At 34.1% G+C, this 7,500-nt stretch overlaps 3 non-coding genes across 3 annotated transcripts; all 3 read right to left on the reverse strand.

Annotated features, from left to right (window-relative positions):
* Nucleotides 1-341: 341 nt before the first annotated feature.
* Nucleotides 342-460, reverse strand: LOC143754195 (5S ribosomal RNA). The gene has a single exon (XR_013207991.1). It is a non-coding gene; the product is annotated as a 5S ribosomal RNA (ribosomal RNA).
* A 380-nt stretch (nt 461-840) lies between these two features.
* On the reverse strand, nt 841-959 carry LOC143754196 (5S ribosomal RNA). The gene has a single exon (XR_013207992.1). It is a non-coding gene; the product is annotated as a 5S ribosomal RNA (ribosomal RNA).
* A 589-nt stretch (nt 960-1,548) lies between these two features.
* On the reverse strand, nt 1,549-1,667 carry LOC143754197 (5S ribosomal RNA). Its single transcript, XR_013207993.1, has one exon. It is a non-coding gene; the product is annotated as a 5S ribosomal RNA (ribosomal RNA).
* Nucleotides 1,668-7,500: the final 5,833 nt, after the last annotated feature.

The following is a 7,500-nucleotide window of genomic DNA, read 5'->3' on the forward strand; positions in this document are numbered from 1 at the left end:
ACCATTAATGAAGAAAACTAAGAAGAACTTTTGAAAAAACTCAAACTCTTTCATACTCTCTGTAGAATCTCAGAGACTTTTAAAGGCTTTCTGAAGAAGCTCAGTGAGTCTTTTTTTTAAACTAAGAAGAACTTTTGAAAAAACTGAAACTCTTTCATGCTCTCTGAAGAATCTCAGAGACTTTTAAAGGCTTTCTGCAGAAGCTCAGTGAGTCTTTTTTTTTAAACTAAGAGGAACTTTTGAAAAAACTCAAACTCTTTCATGCTCTCTGAAGAATCTCAGAGACTTTTAAAGGCTTTCTGAAGAAGCTCAGGGACTCTTTTTTTTTTTTAAATCAAAAAAGCTTACAGCACCTGGTATTCCCAGGCGGTCTCCCATCCAAGTACTAACCAGGCCCGACCCTGCTTAGCTTCCGAGATCAGACGAGATCGGGCGTGACCAAGGTGGTATGGCCGTAAGCGAAAACTGCTGCCAAAATTGGGCTATTTAAAAGGTTAGACCATTAATGAAGAAAACTAAGAAGAACTTTTGAAAAAACTCAAACTCTTTCATGCTCTCTGAAGAATCTCAGAGACTTTTAAAGGCTTTCTGAAGAAGCTCAGTGAGTCTTTTTTTTTAAACTAAGAAGAACTTTTGAAAAAACTCAAACTCTTTCATGCTCTCTGAAGAATCTCAGAGACTTTTAAAGGCTTTCTGCAGAAGCTCAGTGAGTCTTTTTTTTTAAACTAAGAGGAACTTTTGAAAAAACTCAAACTCTTTCATGCTCTCTGAAGAATCTCAGAGACTTTTAAAGGCTTTCTGAAGAAGCTCAGGGACTCTTTTTTTTTTTTAAATCAAAAAAGCTTACAGCACCTGGTATTCCCAGGCGGTCTCCCATCCAAGTACTAACCAGGCCCGACCCTGCTTAGCTTCCGAGATCAGACGAGATCGGGCGTGACCAAGGTGGTATGGCCGTAAGCGAAAACTGCTGCCAAAATTGGGCTATTTAAAAGGTTAGACCATTAATGAAGAAAACTAAGAAGAACTTTTGAAAAAACTCAAACTCTTTCATGCTCTCTGAAGAATCTCAGAGACTTTTAAAGGCTTTCTGAAGAAGCTCAGTGAGTCTTTTTTTTTAAACTAAGAAGAACTTTTGAAAAAACTCAAACTCTTTCATGCTCTCTGAAGAATCTCAGAGACTTTTAAAGGCTTTCTGCAGAAGCTCAGTGAGTCTTTTTTTTTAAACTAAGAGGAACTTTTGAAAAAACTCAAACTCTTTCATGCTCTCTGAAGAATCTCAGAGACTTTTAAAGGCTTTCTGAAGAAGCTCAGGGACTCTTTTTTTTAAAGTAAGAAGAACTTTTGAAAAAACTCAAACTCTTTCATGCTCTCTGAAGAATCTCAGAGACTTTTAAAGGCTTTCTGAAGAAGCTCAGTGAGTCTTTTTTTTTAAACTAAGAAGAACTTTTGAAAAAACTCAAACTCTTTCATGCTCTCTGAAGAATCTCAGAGACTTTTAAAGGCTTTCTGAAGAAGCTCAGGGACTCTCTTTTTTTTTTAAATCAAAAAAGCTTACAGCACCTGGTATTCCCAGGCGGTCTCCCATCCAAGTACTAACCAGGCCCGACCCTGCTTAGCTTCCGAGATCAGACGAGATCGGGCGTGACCAAGGTGGTATGGCCGTAAGCGAAAAAGGCTGCCAAAATTGGGCTATTTAAAAGGTTAGACCATTAATGAAGAAAACTAAGAAGAACTTTTGAAAAAACTCAAACTCTTTCATACTCTCTGTAGAATCTCAGAGACTTTTAAAGGCTTTCTGAAGAAGCTCAGTGAGTCTTTTTTTTAAACTAAGAAGAACTTTTGAAAAAACTGAAACTCTTTCATGCTCTCTGAAGAATCTCAGAGACTTTTAAAGGCTTTCTGCAGAAGCTCAGTGAGTCTTTTTTTTTAAACTAAGAGGAACTTTTGAAAAAACTCAAACTCTTTCATGCTCTCTGAAGAATCTCAGAGACTTTTAATGGCTTTCTGAAGAAGCTCAGGGACTCTTTTTTTTTTTAAATCAAAAAAGCTTACAGCACCTGGTATTCCCAGGCGGTCTCCCATCCAAGTACTAACCAGGCCCGACCCTGCTTAGCTTCCGAGATCAGACGAGATCGGGCGTGACTTTTTTTTTTATTTTTTTATTTTTTTTATTATTTCACAACAACATAATTCACATTACATTTGAACATATTCAAGATCATAATTCACAAAACCTTTTTAAAATACATCTTCTGTCAGAAAAAACAGTTTGTGTTTCTTTAAAATTTTCCTTACTTCACTATTAAAAATCTTGAAAAACAAATCCACATTATTTTCCATTTTAAAATAATTGTACAAAATATGCAAATAATCTTCAACCAATCCTTTGAAAAACAAACACAAGTCCATTACAAAATTCCTATTTTTTGCCACATTCCTTCTTTTCCAGATTGCACTTTTTGCTATGACTAACAACAAATTAATCACTTTTTTATTTCCGTTTTCCTCATTTAGTCCCAACATAAAAATCCTATTCCAACTTAAATCTTCCTCTTTACCTCTTAAATTATTCACTATCTCCTTCATGGCAATGAAAAATTGATTCAGTTTTTCACAGTATAAAAACAAGTGTAAAATACCTTCATCTTCTTTGTTGCAAACTTTACATTTCGCATCTTGTTCTCTCCCAATTTTGCATAAGCGCATTCCCGTGAAAATCACGTTATGTCTTATAAAAAAGTCCAAACATTCTAAATCAGTGTCCATAAATATCCATTTCATGTTTTTCCATATTTCCTTTTCTTCAATCTCTTTAAAATGCCTCAGCCAGAGTTGATTTGCTAATGGCTTTTTAAAAACTGAATTTCTAAAATAATGATAAAACCTTTTAACATTACATGACTTAAAATCTACAAACTTTTCTTGCAATTTTAAGAACACCTCTATTTTATTCTCGCTTTTCTCATCCCTTTGAATAACATTCAACCAATCTTCGGGTATTGCATTTTTTACTTCTTCGTATTGTTTCTTTATAGTGTTTACATTATATTCCTCTTTCGCTTCCTCCAACGCATCAACAATCACTTGCATGGGTAAAAATCCCTCCTTGAATTCATATAGAATATCTCTTATTTTTACAATTCCCACCTCCACCCATTTCTTAAAATAAATTTCCTTTTCTTGTATTACAATGTTTTTGTTTAAAAACAGTGGTTGATTTAAAATGCTATCTCTTCCATATGGTTTAAAATTCACATCTGTTAGAAAAAGTCCCCAAGCACTTAAAACTTCTTTATAAAAATCTGGTATCCCCTGTATCATCCACTTTTTTAACTTCATCCATAAAATGTTATCCCCCAAATTCAAATTCCCACATTTGTTTAAATAAAATTCCATTATAGTTTTCCAATCCCCTTTATTTTCCTCATCCAAATACTTCTTTACCACTTTAACTCTCATACTGTTCATTTTTTGTTCTAAATCTACTAAACCCATCCCTCCTTCTTCTGCCGGTCCAATCAAAGTATTATAAGCTATTCTTGGGGGTTTTTTCTCCCATAAAAATTCTAAAATACATGTTTTCAATCTTTGTCTTACCCATAAAGGCATTGAATTCACATATAAAACATACCACATCTTAGACAGCATCAACACATTTACAATTAAAATCTTTCCCTTTAAATTTAAAAATCTGTTTTTCCAGAATATTAACCTCCTCTCCATTCCTTCTACTACCTCTTCCCACATAATATCTCGTATGCTTTTTTCATTTTTCCCTAAAACCACTCCTAAAATCCTAATTTCTTGTACTTGGGTAAAGTTAAAACACCCTGTTAAAACCGGTACCTTCCCAAATCTCATGTAAACTGTTTTTTCCTCATTTATTTTTGCTCCAGAACCTTGGCAGTACCATTCAACTTTTTCCATGACATGTTTAACACTTAGTTCATTTTTAACTACTATTGTTGTATCATCTGCATATTGATATATATTTTGTATTTCTTTCCCTTCATTCATCTCTATTCCTTTTATTTTATTTTCCTTTTTGATTATCAACCCTAAAGGTTCCGCTACCAGCGAATATAATTGAGCTGATAATGGGCACCCTTGTCTTATTGACCTTGAAATAGCAAACGGTTCTGTTAAAAATCCATTGCATTTCACTTTTGTTATTGTATCCCTATATAAAATTCTTATCCATTTAATAAAATGTTCCCCAAACCCAAATTTCTCTAAAACTGAAAATAAAAAAACATGTTCTACTCTGTCAAAGGCTTTTTCGAAGTCTAAGCTAATGACATAACCATCCTTTTTTTCTCCATTCATGTAACTTATTATATCTCTTATACTGCTTGTTGTTTCTGCTATGTCTCGTCCCTTTACTCCATATGCCTGATTTGTTTCTATTATGCTAGGTAGTACATTCTTTAATCTATTTGCTAAAACCTTTGCTAAAATCTTAAAATCCGTGTTTAACATGGTTATAGGTCTAAAATTTTTTAAAAGTGCTTTATCTCCCTTTCTTTTGTATATTAGCTTCATCAGCCCTAAACTCATCTTCTGATTTAGACCTTCCTTCTTAAAAATCTCCTCATATACATCCATTAAAATCAGACTAATTTCCTCCTTAAAAACCTTATAAAACTCATTTCCTATCCCATCTATACCTGGGCTTTTCTTTGTTTTCAAAAGATCTATTGCCTGTATTATTTCTTCCTGTCCTATTCCTTTATCACATTCTGCTTTGTCCTTAATTTCTACTCTCGTTGATATTTGCTGTAACAGTATATTTTTCTTCTCTTCATCTAACCCCTTCGTTTTAAAAAGTTCTTCATAATAATTTTTTACTTCCTTCAAAATTCCTTTCGTTTCTTGTACTAGTTCTCCATCTTTGCCCTTTATTTCTTTTATCATTTCTGCTCTTCCTTTACTTTTTTCTAAGTTAAAGAAAAATCTTGTACATTTCTCCCCTTCAACCATGTATTTTGCTTTACTTCTCAAACTTGCTCCTTTACATTTACTCTCCTCTATTTTCTTTAGATTTTCTTCCATAACTATTACGTTTTGTATATTTACTTCTCTCTTGTTTAACTCTTCTTTTAATGTTTTCCTTATATCTTTTTCTTTAGCTTTTTTAACTCTCTGAACCAATTTGCTGTATTTTATTGAGTATTTCTTTATTTCGTATTTTACATTTTCCCACCATATTCTTTTATCTTCTAGGTACATCCCATCATTTCTTTCTTCTTCTATTAATATTTCGATCCCTAATTTATAACTTTCACTCTTTAAAATCTCTGTATTTAAAATCCAAACTCCAGGCCCTTTATCCTCTTTTTTAAAATCCATCTTCATTAAAATCATCTTATGATCACTTAAAGAGTTTTCTTTATACAAAATATCCTCAATAAAATATTCTAAACTTCTTGTGCTTAAAACATGATCAATTCTTGTTTGACATAAGAAATTGCTAACTAGTTGTTTTCTAGAAAATTCTCTTTTTCTTTCATGTCTCTCTCTCCACACATCAATTAAGTTTTTTTCTTCCATCAGCATTTTAAGTTCTTTTCTCCCCATATCTGTTTTAAAAACCATTCCATCTGCCATATCTCTTTTATTGAAAACTGTATTAAAATCTCCCACCATCATTACGGTCTCCCAACTTTCCATTAAGTCTCTTAAAGCACTAAAATAGTTCTTCTTTTCTTTTTCTTCATTAGGTGCATGAACATTAATCAAAATAAATTCTCTATCTTCATATCTTATTTCAACGGCAATACATTTTCCTTTTCCATCATCATATATTTCTTTAACCTCAATATCCTTTTCTTTTCTTACTAAAATAGCAACTCCTCTCCCCATTCTTCCATCCCCATTATTAAAATATATTTCACCACCCCACCTCTTTTTTAAATCTTCCATAATTTCATCTTTCCAATTAGTTTCCTGTAATACAATAACATCTTCTTTACATAACTCTTTTACTCTTTCAAATTTTTCCCTATTTAGTAGACCTCTTGCATTTAAAATCACCATATTCAAAACCATAAATAAAATTACTAAGAGTTTAAAAGACATCATTTTACATATTTTCTTCTTCTGCTTCTTCTTCTTCTTCGATACATTTTAAAACCTCAAACCTGTTCATACATTTGATTGTTTCTTTTCTTATAAATCTTTTGGCATTTTCTAGATTAGGTGTTACCTTTTGCATTCTTCTTCTTGCCACTCCACCTAATTCCTTGTCCTTTCTTTTGCCCTCTTGTCCGTTTTCTTTTTCTTTTTCTCTTTCTTTTTTCAACCTTTTACTCCTTTCATATCCCCTTCTGTTCCACTGTTCCGTTGTCTTTATTGATGTGTCCATTTGTGTCCGTCTCTCGTGTTCCATCTCCTCCTCCTCTTCTTCTTCCTCCTCCTCCTCCTCCTCACCTCCAATCTCCTGTTCACTGATCCCTTCAGTTTCTTCCTCGATCTCTTCTCCTTCCACTTCTTCATTCTGCTGTTCTTCTGACTCACTTGATTCAATCTCATTAGTTTCATTCTGCATCTGCCTCGCCTCCTCTTGTTCCTGTTGTGTCTCCTCTTCTCCTCCTTCCATCCAGCATTCACACTTATTTAAAACTTTAAAACATTCCGGGCACTTGACAGCTTTGCAATCCCTCGCGAAATGGCCCTGTTCTTCGCATTTGAAACACGTAAAGTTTGGACAGTTTTTGATGATGTGCTCCGGACTCAAACACAGCCGACAGGTTTTAACCTGCCTGCTGTGAATAATCCTGAAGTACTGCGTTCCTTCCGCTGTCTCAAACCGTGCACTATAAGGTAGCGAGGCCACTTCTTTAGGAAATTTTACTTTTACGAAGCGTGTTCCATCTTCGATTTCTGTGCCCGGGTAGACTCTCCTTCTGATTTGCGAGATGGGGATTACTCCCCATCCTTCCAGCTTTTCCACAATAATGGTGTCATCTAGGTAGGCCGGCAGATGCATTATTGAAACCACAAAACTCTGTCTTTTAGTTTCTTGACTTCACAAATCTTTCCTTTAATTTCCAATCCATTTAATAGTTCATCACATGTTTCTTCTGTAGCTAAAGTCACTTCATATTCTTTATTCTTTTTGGGGCGTACTGCCAATATTTGATCAAGTCCCACCTGCTCCGTTAAAACTTTAATAATATCCTCTGCTTTTCCATCCGGCACCTCTGCTAAATCCACCGTTATAGTTGCTTCCTTTGTATAAATCCTCATCCTTTCTGTTCTGTCTTTGTCTTTTCTTTCTCGTAATCCTTTGTCCATGCTAGGGTCTCCAATCCGTCTTGATCCTCCTGCCATATCCATGTCTTTATCGTGTAATCCATCCATTTTGTAAATAAATAAATAAATAACCAAACAAACTCCCCAGACAGCCTAGGCTGCTGGGAAGTGTAGAAATGAAAAAAAAAGGACTCGAATAACAAACAAAAACTGTATTTAACAAAACAAAATAACAAGAGCAAAATG

Source organism: Siphateles boraxobius, unplaced genomic scaffold (assembly GCF_051911475.1).
Source record: "Siphateles boraxobius isolate OS27281-9 unplaced genomic scaffold, OSU_SipBor_1 296, whole genome shotgun sequence".
Taxonomy (NCBI): Eukaryota; Metazoa; Chordata; class Actinopteri; order Cypriniformes; family Leuciscidae; genus Siphateles; species Siphateles boraxobius.